This window comes from Sciurus vulgaris, assembly GCF_902686455.1.
Source record: "Sciurus vulgaris genome assembly, chromosome: 9".
Taxonomy (NCBI): Eukaryota; Metazoa; Chordata; class Mammalia; order Rodentia; family Sciuridae; genus Sciurus; species Sciurus vulgaris.
Genome location: NC_136469.1, coordinates 32923067 through 32950751, shown reverse-complemented (window position 1 = coordinate 32950751; position 27685 = coordinate 32923067). Strand labels below are relative to the sequence as shown.

Here is a 27685-nt window from a genome sequence, read left to right as displayed (position 1 = left end):
TGGGGGATTATTTCTTCTTTGTAGTAAGTTGAATAGTGCCCCCGCCAAAGAAAGATATGTTCAAGTCTTACCATCTAGTACCTATGAATGTGACCTTATTTGAAAACAGGATCATCACATGTATAAGTTCATGAACTTGACATGAGATCATCCTAGATCACCCTACATTTAGGATGGACAAAAATGCAATGACTGGTGCTCTTATTAGAGAAAGGAGAGGAAGATTTGAGACACAGAGGCAGAGGGAAGAAGACTTAGTAAAGACAGGGACAAACACTAGAGTTCTATTGATAAAAATCAAATATGTCTGGAGTCATCAGAAGCTAGAAAAGGCAAGAAAGGATTCTCTTATTGTGCTAGTTAGTTTTCTATCACTGTGACAAAATGGTGAGCAAATCATCTGTTTTGACTCATGGTTTCAGAGATTTCCATCAAGTCTCTTGGCTCTATTGCCATAAGCCTGTGGTCAGGCAGAACATAAGCAAGGAGTTTATGGCAGAGCAAAGTTTCTCACTTCATGGCGGCTGGGAAGCAAAGGGAGAGAGAAGGGAGGGAATAAGGGACCAAACATGAAATGTGCCCTTCAAAGGCACCGGCTGCAGTGAACTACTTCCTCCTACTGACCCAACTTCCTAAAACTTCCACCACCTCCATGTAGTCCATTCATTTAAACCCATCAATTAATTACCAGTGGGTTAATCCATTGATGAGGTCACAGCCCTTATAATTCAATTACTTCCCCAAAGTCCCTCCTCGAAGCATTGTTGTATTGGGTATCAAGCCTTCAATACATGAGTTTTTGGGAGACATTTCACATCCAAGCCAGTATGCCCACCAATCCTTCAGAAGGCAGGGGGTGCTACAGACACCATAATTTTGGACTTCTGACTCCTAGAGTTATAGTAAGCAAATTTCTGTTGTTTCATGCCCTCAAATGTGTCATAGTTACAGCAGCCCTGAGGACATTTGGATCTAAATTTTCTTGGTGGGAAATGTTGGTATTGATGCAATATCTTTAGTTGTTATAAATGCATTTAGATTTTCTACTTTTTCTCAAGTCACTTCCAGTCATTTGTGTTTTCTAGGAATTTGTTCAGTTTTTCTAGGTTATCTAATGGTGGCCTATGATTGCTCATATTATTATCTTATAATGCTTTCCATTTTTATAAGGTCAGTAGTAATGTTCCCTCTTTCATCTTTTAATGATCTCTCTCTCTCTCTCTTCTCTCACCTCCCTAAAGGATGATTAAAATTTTGCTGACATTTTTAAAGAACTATCCTTTAGTTTCATTGATTTTATCTATTTTGCCTAAAAAAACCTTCTGAAATTTCCATTTCATTTTTTGTCCAATTCTTACTATGTCACTTCTTCAGCTTGCTTTGACATTAGTCATCCCTTCCTATGTTATAAGGTAGAGATTTGAATTGTGATTTGAAATAGTTCTTCTTTTTTCAATATGGGAATTTGCAGCTATAAATTTTACTGTAAGTAATGGTGTCACAGAGCTGCACATCCTATACCAGTGCTATATCAAGTTTTTATATGTTGTTTTCATTTTCATTTATCTCAAAGCATTTTCTAATTTCTTTGCTAAGTTTGGATCTTGGGATTTTCCCCTTTTAAAAACTTTGTCCCCAGGCCAACGTTGTTGGAAAGTGGTGGAACCTTTAAGAGGGAGGGTCTAGAGGGGATCCTTAGATCATCGGGGGACATGCCCTTGAAGTAGATTGTGGGACCTAGACCCTTCTCCTCTGTCTTTGCTCCTAGGCTCATAGTGAGTTGAGCAGTTTTCTTCACTACATATTCCCATCAGTATAAACAGCCTTCCCACAGGCCCAAAAGCAACAGATACAACAAATCATGGACCAAAACTCCAATACTGTGAATCAAAATAAACCTTTTGTCTTTATAAGTTTATTATATCAAGTATTTTATTACAGTGATGAAACACTTTCCCCAGAGTATGTTGTTTAATTTTGCATATTTGTACATTTTTCAAATTTTCTTTTGTTGTTTAACTCTGATTTTATTCCATTGGGTTTAGAGAGTATACTTTTGGTGATATCAATGATAAAAGGCCTGAGAGGAAGTGACCCTGATTTTCTTGGGAAAACAATCCTATCAATCCATTTAAAAGAATAAAATATTGAAATTTTTGGCAAATGTGAATAAATTTGATGAGTTTATTCATGAAGCAAAAAGGCTTATGAATCATTTTCTGCAAATTGTTACATGCAAAATGTGCAAAGAGAACAAAACTAAAATTTTGTGTTTTCTTTCTGTCAAAATTGAATTTTTTTTTTTTTTGTGCCAGAGAATGGACGTTTTTTTTAAACAAAGTATTTTGTTATACTGTGTGCTTTTGATGTGTTCTTAAACCATTTTAATATAATTTTTTTTTATTGTAAACAAATGGGATACATGTTGTTTCTCTATTTGTACATGGAGTCAAGGCATACCATTTGTGTAATCATAAATTTACATAGGGTAATGTTGTAACAATCATCATGACTTACTTTTAAAAAGACATTTCCTGCAACTATTTATTGTTTAAGTAATTGTGACTTAGTCATATCTTGACTCCTCTAAAAACTCTTTATGACTTGTCCTTTATTTAATTCAATACTCAATTTTAAACATTGAAAAAAGTTAGTATATTTTTAATTCATGAAATAATTTTGACTTTTTTCTATACAGGAATTAGTAGTACAAAGATTTTCTTCTTTATTTTATGAAAGGACTATAATATAACAAAATTAGGTTTGATTATCCACTTCAGATTTTAGTTACCTCAACATTATTGAGAGCATATTTAGGATTAAACATAATCTGAAAAATTAGAACAGAAGTTCAGGCTTCCTAGTTTAATTTTAAGTAAAATGGTCAAATGTGTTAACACAATGTTTCCCTGATTGTGTATTTTTCCAAGGTAAAACAAAAAAGCACACTTAGGTTCAAAAACTGGTGAAATAATATAAAAAGATTTGTTTCTTTAGTTAGTTTGTGTCTAGATGATCTATAGGATGGTGAGAGAGGTGTGTTGAAATCACCCAGTATTATGGTATTGTGGGCTGTTTAATTCCTTATAATGAAAAGGCATTGTTTTATGTACATACATGTACCATTTGGAGGGGGCATAAATATTTGCAATATTTGTATCTTGTTGTTGGAGATTCCCTTGACCAGTATGAAGTGACCTTGTCTCTTCTGATTAATTTTGGCTTGAAGTCTACTTTGACAGATGTGAAGGTAACGATACCTGCTTCCTTTCAGTTTCCATTTGCATGTCATGTCTTTTCCTATCCTTTCATGTTCAGTCTGTGGATGTCTTTGCCTGCGAATCTTTTATAAACAGCAGCATATGGTTGGGTCCTGATTATACTTCAATAGTGAATCTGCTGAAAAAGAAATTAGGAAAACCATTTCATTCTTGATAACCTCAAAAGAATAAAATAAAATACTTAGGAATGAATCTTACCAAGGAAGTGAGAGACCTCTAATGAATACTAGAGAATACTGAAGAAAGAAATTGAAGATGACCTTAGAAGATGGAAAGGCTTCCCATGTTCCTGGATAGGAAGAATTAATATTGTGAAAATGGCCATACTACCAAAAGCATTATATAGATTCAATAATGTAAAAAGCAGTTCTAAAATTCATTTGGAAGAATAAGAGACCCAGAATAACTAAAGCAATCCTAATCAGGAAGAGCAGTGCTAAAGGCATCACAGCACCAGACTTCAAATTATACTATGAACTATGGTAACAGAAACAACACAGTATTAGAAGCAAAACACACATGAAGATCAATGGAACAGAAGACACAGAGACACGCCCACATAAATATAGTCTTCTGATATTCAACAAAGGTGCTAGACACATATGTTGAAGGAGAGACAGCCTATTTTTAACAAGTGGTGCTGGGAAAACTGGATATCACTATGTAGAAGAATGAAATGTGATCCCTGAACAAAAGAAAACTCAAAATGGATTAATCACCTAGGAATTAGATCAGATACTCTGCAACTGCTAGAAAAATGTAGGTCCAACAGTCCAACATATTGGCACAAGCACTGACTTCTTTAATAAGGCTGCTGTAGCTCAAGAAATAAAATCAAGAATCAATAAGTGGGACAGCATCAAATAGAAAAGTTTCTGTGCAGCAAAATCAAAACAAATACACACAATTAAGAGCATGAAAGGAGAGCCTAATCAAGGGGAGATCTTTGCTGGCTGCTTCTCAGACTGGGGATTCATATTCAGAATATATAGAGAGCTCAAAAAACTTAACACCAAAAAACAAATGGGAAAATGGTATTTCTCAAAACAATAAATATAAATGACCAAAAACTAATGAAAAGAAATTCAACATCCTTAGCAAGTAGGAAAGTGCAAATCAAAACTACATTGAAATTTCATCTCATTCCAGTCAGATTCAACATGGTAGTTTTTCTTGCATGGAAAGTATTCAGCCAATTTCAGTTGAACTGGCATTATCATTTGTGATTCAGATAAATCTGTCTGTGATGGTTAACTTTATGTATCGATGTGGTCAGACTATAGCACCCAGATATCTAGTCCAACACCAGATATCTCCATGGAGGTATCTTTAAGGTAAAATTACAGTTTAAATCTGTAAGCTTACAATGGGGACAGCCTTATTCAATCAGTTAAAGACCTTAAAAGAAAAAAGTCTAAAGGCCCTCAAGGAAGAAGGAATTCTGTTTACAGATTGCCCATGGACTTGAACTACTTCATAAATTTAGAGTCCCCAGTCTAACAGTTTTCTCTATAGGTTTTGGACTTACCCATCCCTACAATCAAATGAACCAAATCCTTAAAATGAAGTTTCTCTCTCTCTCTCTCTCTCTCTCTCTCTCTCTCTCCTCTCTCTCTCTCTCTCCTCACTCTCTCTCTCTCCTCACCTTATTGTGGTTAGCACCCACATATCAGAGAGAGCATATGACCTTTGGTTTTTTGGTATAGTCTTATTTCACTTAGCATGATAGTATCCAGTTCCATCCATTTACCCACAAATGCCATAATTTCATTCTTCTTTAAGTTTGAGTAATATTCCATTGTGTGTGCATTTTCTTTATCCATTCATATGTTGAAGGGAACCTACATTGGTTCCATAGCTTAGCTATTGTAAATCAACCTTCTATAAACATTGATGTAACTGCATCACTATAATATACCAAGCAGTGGGGTAACTGGGTCAAATGGTGATTCCATTACAAGTATTCTGAAAAAATATCCATACTGCTTTCCATAGTGGTTACACCAATTTGCAGACCCACCAACAGTGTATGAGTGAAACTTTTTCCCCCACACCCTTGCCAACTTTTGTTGTTACTTGTATTCTTGGTAAATGCCATTCTGACAGGAATGAGATAAAATTTCAGTGTAGTTTTAATTTGAATTTCTCTAATCCCTAGAGATGTTGAACATTTTTTCATATATTTGTTGACCATTTGTATTTCTTCTTCTGTGAAGGGCCTGTTCAGTTCCTTTGCCCGTTTATTGATTGGGTTATTTGGTTTTTTGGTGTTAAGTTTTTGAGTTCTTTGTATATCCTGGAGACTAATGCTCTATCTGAGGTGCAGGTGGCAAAGATTTTCTATCATTCTGTAGGCTCTCTCTTCACATTCTTTCACAGTCTTGATTATTTCCTTTGCTGAGAAAGAAGCTTTTTAGTTAACTTCATTGTATTCTGACTTGGCAGTTTCTTATCAACCTACAGTTATGTTTTCTCTCTTTTTTATTTTCATTTTTCTTCTACCTATTTTTAAGATTTTCTCATTATTGGTTCCTAACAATTCGATTATAGTATGTTTGTGATTTTTTTTTTCTTTTTCTTATTCTGTTTGAAGCTAATTGATATTCTTGAAACTGTGGGTTGTAAGTTTTCATCAAGCTTGGAAATATTTTGGCCATTAGGTCTTCAAATATATTTTTCCCATACATTATACTACTGGATATTTTTCACAGGTTATTGAAGGTGTGCACTCTTTGATTTTATTTCTCCTCATTCTTTGCTTTTGATAATTTATAATTCTAAATCTTCAAACATGTGGTATTTTCAGTTAGTCTCTAAGGCTGTGACTATGCCATTTAGTGTCCTAAAATTTTCGTTTTAGTTATTATCTTCTTAACTCTAGCAGTTATATTTGTGCCTTATATAAATTTTCCATTTCTCTGCTCATAATTTTCTATAAATTCCTGTAGAATGTGTTAATAATGACTATGACAAATTGTACCTGCTAATCCCATCATCTCTGGCATTTAAACAACTATTTCTATTATAAGATTTTTTTTTATAAGATTATAGACCATATTTTCTTAGTTCTTTATCTATCTAAAATTTTTTGTTTGTACACCAGAGAATGTGAATTTCTCTTTGTTAAATACTGGGTACAACTGTGTTTTAAAGCAGTCATGAATACAGTAGAATAGAATAGAAGACAGAGAAAAACCCACATAGGTAAAATTCTCTAATACTTGGCAAAAGTACTGAAAACATACTACACAAAAAATAGCCTTTTTAATAACTGGTGTTGGGAAAACTGGATATATGGATATGTAAAAGAATTTCTTTCACCCTGTACGAAAGTCAACCCAGAGTGGATCAATGACCTCGGAATTAAACCAGAAACTTTGCAACTGATGGAGGAAAAAAAGGAGTCAACATTCCAACGTATTGGTACAGACAAAACTTTCTTAACAAGACACCTAAAGTTCAATAAATAAAGCCAAGAATCAATAAGTGAGACAGCATCAAATTGAAAAGCTTTTACACAGAAAAAGAAACAAGAGCACAAAGAGATATCCTACAGAATGGGAGAAAATCTTTGCTATCTACACCTCCAATAGGGAATTTATATCCAGAATATATTGAAAAGAGCTTAAAAAACAACACCAAAAACCAAATCACCAAATCAACAAATGGGCAAATATATTAAAAAAGACATTTCTCAAAAGAAGAAATACAAATGACCAAAAAATATATGGAAAAAATGTTCAACATCTCTAGCAATCGGGGAAATGCAAATCAAAACTACATTGAGATTTCGTCTTACTCCAGTTAGAATGGCAATCACAAAGATTGCCTTTACAAATAATAAATGCTGGTAAGGTTATGGGGAAAGAGGTACACTCATACATTGTTAGTGGGACTGAAAATTACCACAACCACTTTGGAAAGCATATGAAGATTTCTCAAAAAACTAAAAATGGACTCACTATAGGACCCTGCTATTGCACTACTTGACATTTATCCAAAAGATCTAAAATCAGCATACAATAGTTATATAGGCACATAAGTGTTTATAGCAGTGAAATTCACAATAGCCAAGTTATGGAACTGGCCAGGTGCCCATCAATAGATAAATGAAAAAAAGAAAATGTAGTATATATACACAATGGCCAATGGAATGAAGAACATCATGTTAAGTGAAATAAGCCAGATTCAGAAAGTCAAGGGTCAAATGTTTCACAAGTAGGGGATTGGAGGGTTTGGGAGGAATCCCATGAAAAGAGAAGGGTGATCAGTTGAGCAGAGAAAGAGATTGAGGGGGAGGGAGAGGGAAGGGAAAAGGGAGGAATTACAGAATGAAATTGACCAAATTATGCTATGTACATACATGAATGTACCTGAGTGAATCCCACCTTTATGTGATCTATAAAGCACTAATTAAAATAACAATAAATAAATAGAAGGGAAACCAGCAGAGCAGAGGAAGTGGAACAGGAAGGGAGGAAGAGACAGAAAGAGGAAGTATTGGGGACTGAAATGGGGCAAATTTATATTTCATGCACATATGACTATGTGAAAATGAACTCCATTATTATCTATAACTATAATGTGCTCATAAAACATTGTTAAAAATTAAAGTGCATAAAACATTTTTTAAGATTTGAGCTTTCTGCTAGCAGGTGGTGAGACTATTTGAATGTAACTTTGTTACTGTAAAGATGGTTTTTGATTTTTTTCTTTTCAGATGGAGAAGTCTTTTCTCTTTAAACCCAATGACTAAGGGATGACCATCTGGAAACTTTATTGAATTCCCTGTACATTCAATGAGATTGCTCTATTCTTCATGCTAGGAATTTTGTGTCTAGCCATGTGTGATCTCTAGGAACAGACTAGTTCACAGCAACCTCATGGTTGCCCTTTTCTCAAGAGTCATTCTTTACCCATCCTTGTGCATTGTGCATGCACATAGTGGTGTTGGTCAAGGTTTAAGGGGATGACTGAGCATACTTCATTTCCTGTCTCTGTCTTCAACCCAGCAAGCCTGCTAGTTTCCCTTTGTTCTATGTCCCATCAATTTCTTTCAAGAAGAAATCTAGGACAATAAAATGATGGGTACCCCCCCCCCCCCGCTTTTTCTTTTGTTTTTGTTTCCCTTTTCTCTGTCACACATGGTCATGTGTCTGATGTATTGCAAATAGTTATTATGCACAGTGTTCTGTTTTTCAATTGTTTTGGTGAGAATATAAAAATTCTTTTAAATTTAAAATTTCTTTTACTCCATCATACCAAGAGTTTTGAGACAGGACTTATACAGCCATGGATTTCTAAACAGACTTTTTCGTTGCAAGGAATGTAGTAATAAAATGTTTTCTATGTCAGCACATCAGTATTATTTCATGACTTACCTTTCATATGCAACTATGAATCCAACTCTAAACACCATAGGTATTAATTAGTTCTATGCCAGTATGGAAAACATGGGGGAAACAAATCTTGTTTTGCAACATCCAACACCAAATTCAGGCTCAGCTGTTTATACATGAATGTTCACTCATTCGAGGATTTTATTACCAAATCAAAAGAGATAAGGAGTGTCAATTCTATACCCTATTAGGTTCTTTAAAATTACAAGGAAACTAGGGTCTCTGAAGAAATCTTTTCTTTTACTGCAGGTGACAGCTATTTGGTTTTTTGCTACTTTCCTTTGCTCAGAAAATAGTTTTTGAAAAATATAATAAGTGAGTTGCTGTCATAATACAGAAAAGATACTCAAGAACCATAATGGATGCAAGGTTAAATGACCTTCTTACATTCAGTACTGCTGCTGAAAAGCAATGAGTGACGTGGCATTTCATGACCTGAGAATTGAAAGAATTTGGCATTAAAATAGAATAAACACATAGTACATGAAATTTTTATGTAATAGTGTTAGCATTCAAATCAACAAACTTTTCATAGATTTCTTTCAATAGATGCCTTTGGATCACTAAGCTTTTTGAAAGAATAAGATAATATTAGATCCTTATAAAATGTCATACAAAAATAAATGTTTGGTACAGACACAGTCACTGTTGGTCTGACTTCATTTGAACCTACAGGTGTGGATGACCAACTGTACATTCTTACTGAGTGAAGAGGTAGAATATAAGAAGCAAGTTACAAAACAGAAAGTATAATACAATAAAGCTCATGTAAATTCTATAAACATTCAAAATACTACTACCCACAAGGAGTTAAAACACTTAAAAATTTATTATTCCTGATACTGATTGTCTATGAGAAAAAAAATTTAATGGGTTCAAGGAAGAAAAAGGGGACTTCAACTTTAATGTGTATTTTCTGTTTAAAAATATCAGATATAAATATGACAAAATTTTCATTTTAAAATCTGTGCATAACTTCTCTGCATAATTAAATTGAAATGAAAGAAACCTGATGGCACTTACACAGGATCGGGCTAATATTAAAAATGCAGAAGCTGCAGGTGGTATAACCTCTCTTGGTATAATTCACCAGGACTTAGCTTCCACCTGGCATTCTTTCCACCTTTACAACAAAATTCTTCTGACCTTAAATTGATTCTTCAAAATTAACTAAAATAGAAAATGAGTTTAATGTTTCTTTTTTCCAGAAGTGAAGTTTTTACCCACCGTTGGCTGCAGCTTGAGGGTTGAGAATGGGCACCCTAAATGCCACAGCATGTGCTCAGAAAACAGCACATCCAGAGGGAAGGCCAAGAAGGAGCAGAGGACAGTGCCTGCTGGAGTCCCAGTGGGTGAAAGAAGATGGGCTGCCTGAGAGCTTCCTGTAGTACTGGCTCTGAGAACCCCACAAACGTCCCTGCTGGGCCTCACTCCACTACGTTTTCATATGCAGTGTGAGATAGTGTGTTCAGGTCCCCTTTACTCGAGGGAAGAGGCTGAGCTCAGAGTTCAATCTGACATATAACCAGCTCTCTGAAACTGACCCTCCATAAAATCAACCTTCTCAGAACCCTGTGGCCATTGGACTGGCCAGGTCTCAGAAACAGTATGTTTCATGCATCATCAAAACAGATGTTATGAGTCAATAAGAACATAGTTATTCCTCCCTAAGAACCCCTTTAAATAATGTTCTCCCACAAGACATATAAATACTATTCCACTATTTATAAATTTAAAATGCATCATTATATAATATTATATCTGATACAGGAGAACATTACTTAAATACATAATAAGTTCTCGATAAATGTGTGGCTCCAATATTTTGAAAAATATGTCTATCAAAAAAAATTTTAAGAAAAAGAAGTTTTACAAAATTTTTACTGCCCAATGGATAAAAAAGAGAAATAATAGATAACATGAACTGAACAAAGATACCGATCCTATTCTAGCCCAAAACTCAGAACCCTGATATTTTAGTTTATCTACCCTAATAGAAATAAGTGTATGATTTCCACTGAGCTTTTTTAAGATTCCAATCATAATTACAGAACCTCATCTCTACCTTTCAGAATCTCACTATTCTAATGCTTGCTTATCTGGACTTCCGAATTTTTAGGGTGAGATTAAAATCAAACCAGGGCAGGAAAGTGAGATAAAAGTTGTCTTTTTCTTACATTTTTTCCCAATGTTGAACTTTTAAAGTTATGAAATCCAATTGTTCCTTTACTTCTTAGTGTATTACAGCTTCGTAACTGTGAGGCTGTTTCCTTGGGGCCTGAAAAGGTTCCTGTACCCTGCAAAGCACTTCATCCAGAGTTGCAAAGACATGGACAGAGCTGGAGAACATCGTGTTAAGTGAGAGAAATCAGGTGCAGAAAGACAAATACCACATGTTCTCACTTATACATGGAAGTCTAAGGGGCTCTTTTCACAGAAATGGAGAGTGGAATAGTGATCAGTGGGAGCTGGGCATGTAAGGGAAGGGAGAAGGAGGGTGGTTACAAAACGGCTATGAAAATAAAGTTAGGTAGGAGTTATAAGTTCTAGCAAGTTACAACAGGGCAGGGTGACAATAGTTTATAGCAGTTTGTCATGTATTTTATAAAGAACTAAAAGAAAAAGTTTCCCAAAAACAAAGAAATGATAAATGTTTAAGGGTATGGAAATTCTAATTACTCAGGTTTGATCATTATATATTGTATATGTATATCAAAGTATCACATTTAACCCACTAAATATGATTAAAAAGAGAATGAAAATATGGAGTTGTATAATTCTGGAGAGGAGACAGGTGACAATGGGGCATTACTCAGCGTCCTACCAGTTCAGTGTCCTTTCCTTCTGGTGTGTGTGATTACCCAAAGACCGCTCTCCCAGCATTCTGACTTCCTGGCCCAGAAATATGCCCTGGGAATAAAAATCAAAATGATAATGAGAGGTCAAACTGTCAAGCTGCTTTGAACTACATAAAAACAAATCTAATAAATGTTGCTCAGAAGATGAACATGAATAATCATTAGGACTGTGCTCGTCTGCCTCTCTCAGAAAATGCATGCCTCTCTCAGGATCCCTCTTCATCTCTGGAATTGTTCCATTGATCTGATTTCAAAAAGTATTTCACTGATAATCCAAGCATTATGCCCTGAGGATAATCAACCCACTATCAGCATCAGGGAGTAAGTGCTGTAAATTAGTTGAATAATTCTACTAGAAATTCCTTTAACTCAAAGTAAGCAAGCACAGTAATCAAACAATCTTGAAAAAAAAAAAAAAAAAGCTAAATGTTTTTCTCCCTCATTAGAGAGGCAGCCAAAGTGTCATTTAAAAAAAAAAAAAATGGCATGAACCAAGTAAACTATCTCTGGCAATGTAATTATCATGATAAAGCATGTAAGAATGGCAGGTTTTATGCTGGATCCAAAAGTAATAATATTTCAGTAAGCTGAAGGCTCATCATTACTTTCTCTCACCCCTAGCCTTGCAAGGAAGTCAAGCAGTTCATTATCTAATGAAATTTCTAATGTAGAGAATGTTAGAATTTCATGGAAGTGATGTTGACCAAAATACTGATGAAAGTAATATATGCAGTTTGAATCTTTTTATGTAATGGTGATAAATTTTTATGGGTCCATAGGCACATTTACACCCTGCTGAACTTCTGAACAGTGTTTGATGTTTTCAGGACTACTAAATGAAGCAGAAGATGCAAAATGTGAAAGGGAACTATTTCATTCACCATAGACTCAGACATATACATGTGTCTGGGTTAAATGAAATGACTATAAGCATATGGAGCTCACTGGGCAGACTGTAGAGAACCAGCAGTGTTTTCAATCCATCTTAACATAGCTTTTGTCTGTGCATAAGTTTATTAAAAAATCACAAAGATCCAGTTCATCACATTTTAGTTTCTCTGTAAATTTTATTTCTTTTAAACCACCATCAAGATGGTGATTGAAGATTTTTCTTGTTTTGATAGGGGAATAGTGGAGAAACTGCCAATATTGCATATTTGTTCCTAAGGAATCAGGAAACAAATGCCCTAGAAATATGACATTTTTTTCCATTCCAATTCCAGGTTAGACTTCTCAGATAGTCTCTAACTGAGCTGGGATTGAAGGCGGTCCTTTATTTTTTAATTATTAAATATGACTTGCTATTAATTGTACAAATTAGTGGCTTCATTGTGGCATTCACGCACGCATATATCATGTTTTTATCATACCTACCCTCCCTACACTCCCTTTTCTCTGCCCTTCCCTTAATTTACTCCCCTTCCCCTTTCTTAATAGTTCTTCTACTTTAATCTTTTAATTTTTTTTTCATATATGGGGAAAAGCATTCTATGCTTGTCTTTCTGTGTCGGGTTTATTTCTCTTAACATGACGATCTCTAGTCCGACTTAATTTCCTGAAAAGGATATGATTTCATTTTTCTTGATGCCTGAATATTAAATCTCATTTTCTTTATCCATTTAGGCAGTGATGGGCACCTAACCTGATTCTATACCTTGGCTGTTATGAACAGTGCCACAATAAAGGTATGTATATAGATATTTCTTTTGTATGATCACTTTATTTCCTTCAGATATATACCCAAGAGTAGTATGATTGGATCATATGAAAGTTCTATTTTTTAGTTTTTTGAGAGACATTCACACTGTCTTCCATAGGGGCTACACAAGATTACAAGAGCATATTAGGATTCTTTTTTTCAACAGAAACATCAGCCTTTTATGTTTTAATAATAGTCATTCTGACTGGGTGAGGTGGAATCTCAAAATAGTTTGATTCACATTTAAGGTTGGCCTTTTCTGAACCTGAGGATATGATGGTGTGTTCGGGTCCCCTTCACTTGAGGGAAGAGGCTGAGCTCAGAGTTCAATCTGACCAACTCTCTGAAACTGACCCTCCATAAAATCAACCTTCTTAGAACCCTGTGGCCATTGGACTGGCCAGGTCTCAGAAACAGTATGTCTCGTGCATCATCAAAACAGATGTTATGGGTCAAGAAGAACAGTTATTCCCTACTAAGAACCCCTTTAAATAATATTCTCCCACATGACATATAAATACTATTCCACTATTTATAAATTTAAAATGTATCATTATGTATTATTATATTATATCTGATACAGAAGAACATTACTTAAATACATAAATTCTCTGATAAATGTAAGGCTCCAATATTTTGAAAAATATGTCTATCAAAGAAATTTTAAGAAAAATTAGTTTTACAAAATTTTTACTGCCCAAAGAATAAAAAAGAGAAATAATAAATAACATGCACTGAACAAAGATACTGATCCTATTCTAGCCCAAAACTCAGAACCCTGATATTTTAGTTTATCTACCCTAATAGAAATAAGTGTAAGATTTCCACTGAGCCATATCCTGAGGATCTACAAGTGTTTATGTAAGTGATTTTTTTTGTTTGTTTTTTCTCTGTAAACCTAAAAAGAGTATTCTCAGAAGGCAGAACTTCATCCCTGTCAACTGGTCAAACAGACATAAGAAGGAACATGGACATAAAAACCTGAAACTGGACTGGGATACTCTCTTTTTTCGGGTGTTCGTGTGGGAAGCCCTCCTGACCTTTACAAACCCAGTGAAGAGCCTAGCCATGGCTGGCTCTAACCTGGCTCCTGCACCACAAGGTGGCTGCTCCTCAGAGGGGAAGACTCAAAACTTCTTTGTTCTGGGAGAGAAACATACTGGGGTGTGAAAGACCTCAAGTTCTCGGAATAACCCAGAATCAGAACACAGCCGCTCTGCAGAAACAAGGAGTGAGCAAAATCTTGGGAGTTGGTGTCTGGAAGGAGATGGGTTCCACACAATGGGAAGAGGGGGCTTCTGCAGAGGCACCTGACCTGCTAAAGTCAGGGAGATGCCTTCTGTGAAGATGCCAGGAACCCTGCAAATGTACATCAAATCCGCTTGCCTCATAACTCAGACAATTTTCTCCAAACAGCCTGGTGAGCAGCTTTGGAGGAAATCAGTGGGATCTTCCCCTCCAGTTCAGGAGCACAGTCAGATTCATTCCCACACTCCCCCCACCCCTGCCTAGCTGTCCCATATCCTCAGACCTCAGCCATCCCTCCTTCACCTCTGACAGAAAGCAGGCAGGAGAAGGGTTGAGCTTTCTGCATTACAGTCCAGGGGCAAAGTTTCCATAGCAACATGGTCACTGGAGGGACTTCTGACTCACCAGGTCTCAAATACCTCCTTTGCTCCCTTCTGCTCCCCTGCACACCCTTCAGCCAGTCACTTTATCAGCTAGATTGTGGGCTTCCTGAGGACAGGAGCCACAGCCTTCATTTTCTTAGCCCCTGGCACCTTGCAAGAGGCTCAGAGAATAACTGCTAATTGAACACTATTCCAGCATTGTTCAGGAAAGATGTACAAAGATTCTTTAACATTAGCTCCAAAGCAGCTCTAGGAGTCAATGTTGTAGGGACAGAGGAGAGAGAATTTTAATTTTTGTCTTATATTTTCTTATACCATTAGAACTTTTTTGACACATGGACATATGAATGTGTTTTTAAAATGAAATGCCCACTTCTAGTCCTACTGCTTTGGGGCACTATATTTGTGTTGTATCTGTACCTATACTGGGAGATGGGAAAAAGTTAATAGTGAGTGTTGAGGATTTCAGTGAGAAAAAATAGTGATTAAGATCTGTAACAAGAGAGGGGGTAGAATTTTCTCAGCCTAGCATCCTGGATAATTATTAGGATTAAGTGAAGTAGACTTGTGAGATGAAAACCATACACCATAATGATGTAATGTATTGACAGCTGCCTTGTAATTGCTGCCTTATGCCAGTGAATCCAACTTAGAAATTAGAGGAATAGGTCTAGACTAGGGAAGAAGGGAGAAACCAGTAAAATGGACTGAAGTCAAACTACACGGCTATCACCAGTCTCCAGATCCAAAGTATGCCTGAGAAAGGGCTGTTTCTTCTGAAGATGATGCTGTGAGCCTGTCTGAGTGCTTGCCTCCAGGCCTTGGTGAGCTCCTGTTTGGGCAAAGAAAGCAGTGGTCAGCAAGGCAGCATGCTGCCTCCCACCATCACATCCTCTTGCTAACTTTTCTATCAAAAAAGACTCTGCCCCCAAGGGCCATCATTTTATAGTTTCATTATAATTTCTCAAACTACATGTGGTCATCCCATCAGAGTACCATAGAGCATGGATAGAAAAACTACTCTCAATATATTCTTTTAATACCATGATTTCCAAAGCATTTCTCTAAATAGCTACGACTAGAAGACCCTGCTCTCTTTGGAAGTTCAATAATTCATCTACTTGCCAAAATAAGGCACTTCTAAATCTGCTAGAAATAGTAGAGGGAAATCACATTGCAATTCAATTCCAGCATAGTGGAAAATGAAGCATTTGTTTGTCTGAGAGGTCACAAATAAGTAAGTGGCTTGCTCCAGCCGACTGGCACAACTGGGCCCACCCCAGTGAGGTTCTTATATGCTCTTTGGAGTTCTGAGCACTTGCTAAATGACCTGAACAGTTCTTGATAAGAGAAAACATGAAGTAATCAGTTCAGGTAAATCACTTACCATGTACTACTATGCTAAATGCTAGTCATGGCCTTTGTACTCAAAATGTTTGCATCCTCAGAACCAAGATATCTGCTCTTAGTAAATGGAGAAGAGAAGAACGGAGGGCTAATGTCAGAACCAACAAATGGCCAGAGGAGGCCAGAGTCAGGAGAGATCAATGTGAAACCAGAAGCTTCTTGAACCAGACAGGTCTTAAGGTTGGTGAGTGTCCAATCACGTGAAGAAGTCAGGGAAGCACATCAGTTATAAGAAGTGACCCAAGAAGACCTTGAAAATGGACACAGAGACAGATTGTATGTTTTTTTGTTGTTGTTGTTGTTGTTGTTTTGTTTTGCTTTGTTTTCATTTGTTCTAATTAGTTATGCATAAAAGTAGAATGCATTTTGACACATGATACATACATGGAGTATAACTTCTCATTCGTCTGGTTGTACCTGATGGAGAGCTACACAGGTCAGGTAATCACATATGCACATAGGGTAATAGTGCCTGATTCGTTCTACTATCATTCCTACCCCAGATCATGTGTTTTGAGAGGAAATAAACCAAGCCAGGTAAAGCTTCTGACAGGAGTAGTGGGAGGTAATGTGAAGCAGGAAAAAATGGAACCAGATGATTGGATCATCTGATGATGAAGCAGCCCCAGCATAAGCGGTGCTACAGAAACCAACACAACCTCAATTCCTGGAATTCTTCTAGTGCTAAAGTCCCTTTAGGCCCCAAAACCCATAAATCTAGAACACATCACTACTTTGGATTTTATCACTCTATAGAGGATTTTAAAAATCCAAGCCTGGCATCACTGTAGGACTTTAGAAGTTTTATAAATTATCAGTGATAAAAAGGGAAAGATGGCTTAGTCACTTTCTGATCAGACTACTCTGCTGAATATTAGCTGCTCACTTGGAACAATCACTGTGCCCTGTCTTGAAACCCTTACAGCAAGCCACTGAAGTTGATATTTGACTTTCAAATTAAAAACATGTGGCTCAGCAAGATTAAGTGATTTTAGCAAAGCTACACAATTAGTGAACAATCTAAATGCTCAAGAATATTTGTGACCCCAAAGTTCTTCACTCTCTGGCACTCTATGCTTACAATGATCTAATTTTGAATGAGCCAGACAGCACCAAGGGGGCTCATGCTCATCCATCATGGCCATTAAACACACAAGCAGGTTGCTCACAGATACCACTTATAGTTACCCATTTTGAGACTCTCTCCCTATTAATATCTCCAAGCACACTCTTGCTTCTTTCATTCATTGCACAAGCAGCACATTTTGTTTTGTGACATACAGGGCTAGAGGCTCTGGGACAGAGTCATGAGCAACATACTGTTCCTGCCTTCATTGTGTACCTTCTCATGTGGAATAAATGAACGCTGGGGGATAATTAAAATTTGTTGACACAGTTCAAATGATGTCATGTTCCCTAAAATGCAAACATAAGCATAAATAATACAGCAAACTATAAATAAAACACAGCTATAGATATAGTAGTATGATCTTGTATTAAATAATGATTTCAACTTACAAAGTATTATTAAAATGTCATTATTCCTTTCCTGTGTGGGACTCTTTTTTTGCATTCTGCATCCTTTACGAGTCTACTTCAGAGGTGTGTGCAACACGGCGGAAGTGAAATCGCAAAGATCACTCAGTCTAGACTACAATCTCTCAAGGTAGAGACATAAAACCACAGACTTTGATGACTCAGTTCTCTGTTCCAGTCACTACTTAGGTGTGCACAGCCTTGGTGTTTTAGTCAGCTATTTCGCTGCTATGACTAAATGATCTGACCAGTACAATTATAAAGGAGGAAAGGTTTATTTGAGGGCTCATGGTTTCAGAGGTCTCAGTCCAAAGAAGACAGGCTCCATTACTCGGGGCAGGAGGTGAGGCAGAACCTCATGGTGGAAGTGTGTGGCAGAGGAAGAAGCTCACATCACCAGGAAGCAGGTAGAGTCTCCACTTTCCAGATACAAAATATATACCCCAAAGTCATGCCTCAATTCCAATCTCCTCCAGCCAACTCTACCACTTCAGTTACCACTCAGTTAATGCCTGTCAGGGGATTAAACCACTGATTGGGTTAAGACTCTCACACTCCAACCATTTCTCCTCTGAACCTCCTTGCACTGTCTCACAGGTGAACTTTTGGGGGAACATCACATCCAAACCATGATAGTTGGGTTTTGAGGCCAGGCAGGTTTTCTGTACCAGGTGTCCTACAAAAGGCCTGGTGACAGCTTCCTTTTCACTGTGCCTTTTCCTCTCTCCCAGAGAGATGAAGCAGTGAGTACAGTGAGCAAGAGAAGAGGGCAGAATCCTTCAAGTTTCACTTTGCCTTTTAAAGAAAAAAAGTCTTTTTTGAAGGGTTATTACCCATATGGTTTTCTTTACCACATTAGGGAATCATTGTTCTGCTTCTCCTCAAAACTCTGCCATCACCTGCTCTTCACACTCTCCCTCCACATCACCCATAAAATATGATTCTGGCTTCTTAGACACCCTCATGCTTCCAGTGGTGATAATCAGAAATCTATTTCAATAAACTAAAGCAAAAAGCATTTCAATGTGTCACATGGTCTTTGTTTAAATTTTCTATAAATTTGATTTTTTTAATATTGTAACTGAAAAGTATTCATAAAACTCTGTTGAAATAAAAATGTGAAAAAAATCTCAAAAATTTAGCAAGGTTCTTTCTTAAAAATGAGAAACAAACTGACTTTCAACAGGTCCCAGCTTTAACTTACTGCAAATTAGGTTTTCTTTTTCTTCATTTTATTGATTGAGAACATTTTGTTTATTCAGCATTGTGCAAGCCAGAATGCAAAAAATTCCTCATAAAATGTTAAACTTACATTTTCACCATGTGTCTTGCCTGTGGTTTCTGTTCAGTTAAAATTTAAAATATATAGAAGAGTAAAATCAAGGCAGATACAGTAGAAAATCTCTAAAGAAGTAGAAACAAACAAAAAATATACCGCAGAACTCAAAGTTACATCTCCCACTTACCATGGTAAGTTACTCCACCCACTTACCATGTTGATCTCTCTAGAAAGAAAAAAAATAAGATGTTCCTGGGGTAGAAAAGGGATATATTAAACTTGGGAGCAGTAGCCAAGACCGATATGTATCTCAAGGTCAGGAGCCTACATCAGCTTAAGTGCAAGGCTTATAATTTGCCCAGGTATAAAATTACCTTGTTATCCTTCAAATTTTCAACCACCAGCAACTACTTTATAAGTTGAGAGGGTTAAATTTGAAGGATGCATTTGAAAATATTAGTTATTAAAGCTCTTTTTTTTCTGCTGTAAATTCTATTTCCATTTAAATGGAAGCAGAAGCAGACAAATTGCTTTCATGATGCTCTTCCTATTTGTGTTTCTATGGAAATGGATTCTTGATTAGGAAAGGGAAAGCTAAAATCAAAGTCTCATAAGCAGGCAAAACCTAACTGAGGGTTTTCATCAAGCAGTTGGTCAGGTTTCATCTACTACCCAGTAGCACAATGTTAAAATAGTCCAACTTACAGGAATAAACACCTCTATCCCTACTCCACCTCTCCCTGGGCTTTCTGACCTCTTGAACATATCTTTACTGAAGTCTATCAAACACAGGACAACAAGAACCCCACAGCATTTGCTTGCTGACCTTTATTACTCCACACAATGTCCCTCGCTGGGTTTTTTTGAGTATTTCTCACCTGATTAGTTCCAAAATTAAGTTTGCCCTAATATATGCATTTAAGAGCAATGGACACTTTCTGGGATATTCTTAAGAGAATGCAGTTTAAAAAGAAAAGTAAAACAGTAAATGCAGCTGCAGGGCAAAAAGTAACAACTAAGGAACACGTTCACCTTTTGTCTCAACCATTTTTTAGTAAGTCATATTAGAATTAAAAATCAGTCAGATTTATACTGTCTGTCTCATTTTGTGAAGAAATGCCATACAAAACCCATTATTAAAAATTCCTATTATACAAACACTGATTGTCAGCTGTTATCAATTTTCACACCCATTTGGCTTCTAAAAGGCTAAGATTTCTACCCAAAATGCTAACACAATCCCTATTTTGACAAAAATTTCACATCAGGATAGGTATAGGAACAAATTACAGTCATATTTTTTGTGAATGTTCAGGGCTGGAGAACTGTACCTGATATATATATTCATGAAACAAAATTGAAAAATCTTTAGCTAAAATAATTCTGCTTAGCTATATAGAATATTAAACAATAATTCAACCAAAACAGAATGAATAAAAATGTATTATTAAATTTTAGCTGGCAGTGTCGATGTTATTCTCTCAGCTATTTGGCATGAAAGCGGTGCTGCACTTTATGTATGCACTCACTACCTCTCACCTTCAGGATTAGCATAAGAATGAACTTGTGTTCAGTACAGAAAGCCTGAAAAATCTAGGAGATCTTCACTCCAAACACCCTTCTACTGTTTCCGTACCAGAAATTAAAGGGCTAGCATTCAGGTGGAAGTGAGTAGTTAGTCATACAGGACTTAGAATTTCTTTCAAGTACACAATGATTATAAAGTAACAATATTGCAGTATTGCTTAGTATAATAAACAATCGAATAGGAAGGAAGGAAAGAAGGAAGGAAGGAAGGAAGGAAGGAAGGAAGGAAGGAAGGAAGGAAGGAAGGAAGGAAGGAAGGAAGGGAGGGAGGGAGGAAAGAAGGAAGGAAGGAAGGAAGGGAGAGAGAATTAAAAAAGGAAGGAGAAAGAGGACAAGGAAGAAAAGAGTGACAAAGAGAAGGGAACACTGAAATAAGATAAAGAGGGAAAGAAAGGAAGAAAAAAAGGAAGTCAAATCTGGAGAGCAATTAACCAATAATTATTTTGAATGAAAAGAAAGAAAGAAAGCCCTGAATCTTCAACATCACTGATCACTTTTCCTTTCATACACTGTATAAAATAAGGAATAGAAATAAAGGAATACAAAAATACAAAGGAATAATGTCCTTTGAGATTACTAGAGAGTTATATGCAAATAAGTTAGAGGAACAGGCAAGGAAAGGCTGGGAAGGAAAGAGCACTCCAATAACAGGAATAAACACCTCTATCCCCACTCGACCTCTCCCTGGGCTTTCTGATCAGTGTCTCTTCAACATATACCAGTCACTTGTGTTTCCGCTGGTGGACAAAAAGGCGTATATACTAGGCCTGCTGAAATTAAGGCTCTGTAAGTGTCAAGTATTATGGTGTGGATATGAGGTATCCCCCAAAAGTTCCTGCTAATGTAGAAATGTTCAGAAGTAAAACGATGAAAATATGGGAGTTGTAACCTAGTTAGTGGATTAATTCATTTGGTGAATGAATCCATGTGATGGATTAACAATCTGAATGGACTAACTGGGTGGTAACTGTAGATAGGTGGGGCATAGCTTGAGGAAGCAGGTCACTGGGGGCATAACTTTAGGGTCAATATTGTATTCCCTGTGCCTTGCCCTCTCTCTCTCTCTCTCTCTCTCTCTCTCTCTCTCTCTCTCTCTCTCTCTCTCTCTCTCCTCTCTCCTCTCTCCTCTCTCCCTCTCTCCCTCTCTCCCTCTCTCTCTCTCTCTCTTTCCTGACTGTCATGATCTGAGCATCTCTCCTTCACCATGTCCTTCCCCCATGATCTTCTGCCTCATTTCAGGCCTGAAGCCATGGAGTTGGCTGTGCATGGACTGAGCCTCTGAAACCATGAGACAAAACAAAGTTTCCTCTGCTAAGTTGTTCTCAGGTATATTGATCACAGTGATGAAAAGCTAACACACAGGGCAAAGGATAAGACAAGAGTAATGGGCTAAAGATTAAGCAAAAGAAAAGCAACATATCTGTACAAAGACATACCATGAAAACAGTCACATTCACATTTGGGACCATTTATCTGATTGTACATTTTGGATTTTTGCGTGTGTGTGTGTGTGTGTGTGTGTGTGTGTGTGTGTGTGTGTGTAGTGCACATTCACTTTTGTTTTAGCCATTAGAGGAAATTAATATTCAGCAAATCTAAAAATAGCACTATTTAACTTGAAAAACTCTCTGAAAACCCATTATTCAAAGGGCAACACTTCCTCAATCTTTTCTTTTATCTTTTGTATTATTTTTAATAGTGAAAGATGACTCAGTTACTATAAGTTTTTGACTAGATGTGCCAGCTAAGGAAATGTCCACAAAGACAATAAAAATAAACAAAGAAAATGCACAATGAAATGTATGAGACTAATATTGGAAAGCTACTAAAATATTCTGTTGTAGAAAACCAGAAACCATTTTCCTTTTTGAAGCATATCATACAACTCCCCCAGTTCAAAGTCAAGGAAGAACAGTATTAAAACCATAATCTCCTGTGTCCCTATGAATCATTTCTGTATCTTCCCTAGACTTCTTCCCACACAATCCTGTCATTCCCTCTGACTTCCTTCCTAAGCTCTTTGACCAGGCCACATTAACGTCCTGTGAAGACTATTTATACACCCCATGTCCTGTTTCTTACTTTTTCTAAGAGGTCTAGAGGAAGTGGTAGTCACCAGAGTGGACAAAGAGAAAATGGCCCACGTGAGTCAGGTACAGGCAAGGCCAACTGGCCAACATGCATTCTGTGAAGGGCTCAGATACGTGGGCCGAAGGTGGTTGAGGATCCTCTCTAGTCTCAGAAGATATGAGAGAAGCAAAGGGATCCAGGAGGATATTCCTTGAGGAGAAAGGCAGCAAAAAGTAGTGGTGGGTGTTCTGGGAAGTGTTTTCTTTACCCTTATTAAGCATCACTTTGAAGGCAGAAAAGAAAACACCTGGTAATTGTTATATTTTTTGGAAACACGTGCTAAAAGGATGATTGTAGTCTGATGATTAAGTTTAATGAAATAATTGCTCTAAGGAAAGAACTAAAGTTTCCTTTCATTGCCCATAACAAGCTAATTATTTGAGGGTCTATTCTTCATTTTGTACCAAAATGAAGTATTCAGTGATAACTGATATTCATCAGACACAAGGTAAATAAAAGGATTGAGTGCATCAGGGGAGGGAAATAAATGTACACAATGGGGCTGTCAGCTCTGATCAACACCCTGGAGAATTCATCCATATCACTAGTAAATAGAGCAGTGACCCAGATCAGCAAATCTCTTAGCCACACTAGTAAAGAGAAAGCTGTGGACCAAAGAGAGAAAGGGAGAAGCAGGTGATGGAGCTGGGGTAGGGCCAGATGGGGAAGGGGAAAGAAATGAACACTGAGATGATGTTTCTACACTTTCTTGGTCCACCATGCTCTTAGTATCTTATCTCAATAATGATTCATGTCCTCAGCAAATAGACCAGAATCAATATATAAGGGTTATTTAAATACAAAAAAAAAAATTAATAGGTTCATGTCTGGCAGCTTTGTAATTGTTTAGATAAAAACACACATAACTTAAAAGATAAAAATAATACTTTAGCCAGGCATGGTGACACACACCTATCATCCCAGAGGCTCAGGAGACTGATGCAGGAGGTTCACAAGTTCAAAGTCAGCCTCAGCAACCTAGCAAGGCCATAAGAGACTTAGCTAGACCCAATCTCAAAATTAAAAACTAAAAAATGGGTTGGAGATGTTGCTCAGTGGTACAACACTCCTAGGTTCAATCCCTGGTACCAAATAATAATAATAATAATAATAATAATAATAATAATATTTTAGTTATATTTCAGTCACCATGACTTATAATGAAATATATGTGCCTGGTGGGTACTATGCAATTTCTCAATGTTTGGAATCAAAATACTGACACCCTCATTTCCTGTCCCATGTTAATGTTCACATGGTACTTTCTTTTTATCATAGTAACTGTAATGTACAAAGCTGCTCCCCCTGACCTTTCCTGTGCAGCCATTTTCCCTGCCTCCCAACCACTTGTCAATCTGTAAACATCCTAGCTAGCTATTGGTTCTTCAGTCAGCCAGCAAGTGTCCTTCTCTGTTATTGGTCCCCTGTTAGCCCAGAGGAATTCAACTGCTTCATGGTAGCTACCCCGCCATCTTTTCTCTCTTGCTTTTCTCTCCCTCTGACTCACTTTCTTTCTCCTCGCTTTTCACACTCTTTCTTGCGTGTGCCCTTTCTCTTTCCTTTCTCTTTTCCTCACATTTTCTCTCTTACCCTGCAGGGAGACACTCTGTTTGCTTAATAAACTCCCGTATGTGATTTCCTGTGTCCAGCGTGGTTTCCGTGAGATTCCTTACAGTAACTATTAAATACAAACTTCACAAAGATACAGCATCACCAAAAGGGATATAGTACTGTGATGGATGGCAAAACCAGACCTGGTTGTAAAATGAAGTAATAAGAATGTTATCTTGAAAAAATGGTGCCTGGGGAAAGGGTTAGTGCCCCTTCCTTTGTGTCAGTCCTTCTTCAGGAAACCTAATTGACCATAGGCACCTACCTTTTGGATTGTAAATAACTACTCCTAGGAGTCTGACTTTGAAGTGTAAACACCCCTGCTGAGGCTTCAGACACAAGGCTGGAGATTTATCAGAGATCTGTGAGAAGAGTCAGGTTTTTCCCCTTATCCCATTCTGCTTCTGTAAACACACTTCCTGCTAGAAACTCCCACACACAGCCTGGCCTTCTATCATGTAGACTAGAAATTGCATGGCACCAGATATCCTATAAATGTGAGAAACTGGGAATGGGGGCTCAAAATTTGGAATTGGATCTCCTCTGGGCCCTCTAGTGTAAAAATAAAGTTTGAGTTCTCCCATTCTCTGAGTGTTGAGTGTGGTCTGCCCCTTTTTCACCGATCTGATTCCTGTAACAGTATAATCTACTGTGAAACCATGATTTTGCTACATTTTCCTCAAACTTTCAAAATATCCTGCAGCAAACCAGTATGTTTCTGTATTTACTCCCCAATTTAAAAATATTCTGCAGTGTCTCTCTGTCAACTGTCTGCTGCACCAAGTACCTTGAGAAGCACAGATAAAAATGCTTCTTAGACATACACGAGAAAAACAGGTTCATTAATAAAGCAGACATGTAAAATCAATAGAAGTGGGGAAAAAGTATTTTATGCCTAAGATATGGCATAAAAAAGTTTAGAGATTAAAAATGAAGGGACAATGGGTTAACAAGGCTGCAGTCATTTCTCCCCTGCTATTTTGCTGCCTCATTATTCTGCCCCCCACCATACACACCATTTTACAACCTAGATTGCTAACCCGAACTTTCTAGTCAGTCATTGGTCCAGATAATTAGCCTGCGAACTTCCTCACCAGTCATTGGTCAGATTGTTAGTAGCCCATGAAATTCCACTACTTAAGAATAGCTCCCCCACTATTCTCTCTCTCTCTCTCTCTCTTTCTCCTGCTTCAGGGCAGACATTCTGCTTGTCTGCCTAATAAAATCTCTTGTGTGAGCTCCCACATCCAGAGTGGTTTTTCTGGGTGCTTTCAAAAAATGCATGTGATGTTTGAAGGATGGCAAGTAATTAATAAAAACACCAGTGTATTGGATCCCTACTATGGGCCAGGGGCTATTTAGAAGAACAGGGTCAACATGGTCACTGTCCTCATACAGAAGAGACATAAATAAGCTAGAAAGCAATTTTAACACACCAGAATAAGGATAAGGATGGGTAAAAAATCAGGAGAAGATTTCTGAGGGAATGATGCCCAAAAAACAAATCTTAAAGATCAAGAAGTGTGAACCAGGTGTAGGAAGACTTAGGAAGGACTGTTTCAGACCTATGGAATAAAACATGTCCAGCTCCAGAGGTCTTTCCATTATTCATTGATTCAGTAAAACTTTATTGAGCATTTGCTATGTTCCAGGCACTGTTCTATGCTCTGGGGACTCAGTAATGAATAAAATGAAAGACCTGATCCCTTAGAACTGCATCACAGTTGAGAAAGACAAACAATAAATACATGTTACATCAGAGGTTGATACATGCTGTAAAAAAAATTAAGAAAGAATGAAGAGATAGAAAGAGCAATGGAGAGGGCTGAGGATGTAGCTCAATTGATAGAGTACTTGGCTCACATGCACAAGGCCCTGGGTTCAATCCCTAGCACCACAAAAAAAAAAAAAAAAAAAAGAAGAGCAATAGAGAAATTCTGTGGCAGTGAGCTCTGAAGTGACCAATTGCTGAAAGTCATTCTGCATAACTGGAATTCAGAGTGGAAGGGTTGGGTGAGGGGTAGCTGGGGGTGAGTGGTAGGAGGTAGGCTGAAGAAGTTTGTTGGTCTAAAGTGTCTCGTCCAGCGAGTACAATGAAGACTCGGCTCTCAGATGGAGTTTTAAGGTCTTTATTTTTATGGGAGAGCTTCTGAGCCGAGTGCCTGATTCTTCTTCCTCCACCGCTGCCGTCTTCTTCTTCTTCTTCTTCTCGCTACGCAGCTGCTGCTGCTGCTGCTCTCCGCTGCAAAAAGTACGCAGCTTTATGGGATGTAACAGCCAATCACTTAATGGGTCAGGCGTTTGGCTCGTGGACACTTAATGGTGGGTAATGAGGACATGTACTGATCACGAGCTAAGCATGGATGTGGAGGAGATCAGTCAGCCAATAGAAAGCACTTCCTTAAAGTTGTTTTTCTTTGCTGTTGGGATTCTCCGCACCATCTTAGGGTGAGGCCAGCTACCACTGCGGGCCCTACAGGGCAGTGGCCTCCAACATAAAGAAATCCCTGTTCATGACTCGTAGCCTTATCTCAGGCAGTGGGCATGAGTTTCTACTTTATGCGATGCCAAAAAATGAGAAAAAATAACAGCATCAAAAAATAATTTCGATCAAAAAAATTCATGTACAAAATAAAAACCAATCAGAGGTACAATTAGGTCCTTGCTTTGTAAGATCTTAGACTTGGTCTCCAAAAACTGAGGACTGAGCACCATCTAACTCAGACACAGTAAATCCATATTAGACCACTTCCTGCAGACCTCCGGAGACAGGGGGCCCAGGACCAAATGACATTTGGCAGGGCCAGTTTGAAGGCATCACTTTAGCACAGCTATTTTGGTGCAGGAACATTCTAATGCAGCTTTAAAGGAATTAAATTTTCAGAGATTTTTTTTTTTAATTAAAAAGCTTTGTTGTTTGTGTAGATTATGAAAAGCAGTCAACCTTAATTCTAAAAGCATCCAACAACAAAGAATTATAATGATATTGAAAATATTGTTATAAAAAGAATATTTAAGAAATATCTTAGTGAAAATAAAAGTAAAGATCACTCATAATCCAATATCCAGAAAGGACCACTACAGGCATTTTAGAGTAGAAATCTCAAGGGCTTTTACTACTGAAGTAGAACAGAAGAGGCTGAACACATGGGAATTTACAGGAAGCAGGTTTATTGACTATAGGGTTCAGAGTTGGCTCTTGCCAAAGAATTCTTCCTCTGAACCAAGATTTTGAAAATTCTTTGAATTTTATATCCAGTGGGAAGA

General features: G+C 37.3%; 1 protein-coding gene across 2 annotated transcripts in view; it reads right to left on the bottom strand.

The window, feature by feature from the left end:
* NPY2R (neuropeptide Y receptor Y2) overlaps positions 1 to 27685 on the bottom strand; it is a 274148-nt gene that overhangs the window by 177227 nt on the left and 69236 nt on the right. The window contains exon 3 of one of the 2 annotated variants that reach the window (XM_079152933.1): positions 11505 to 11590. The exons of the other annotated variant lie outside the window; for it this stretch is intronic. The gene's annotated coding sequence lies outside the window, so the exon portion shown is untranslated. The remainder of the gene's footprint in view (positions 1 to 11504; positions 11591 to 27685) is intronic. 2 annotated transcript variants of the gene reach the window in all.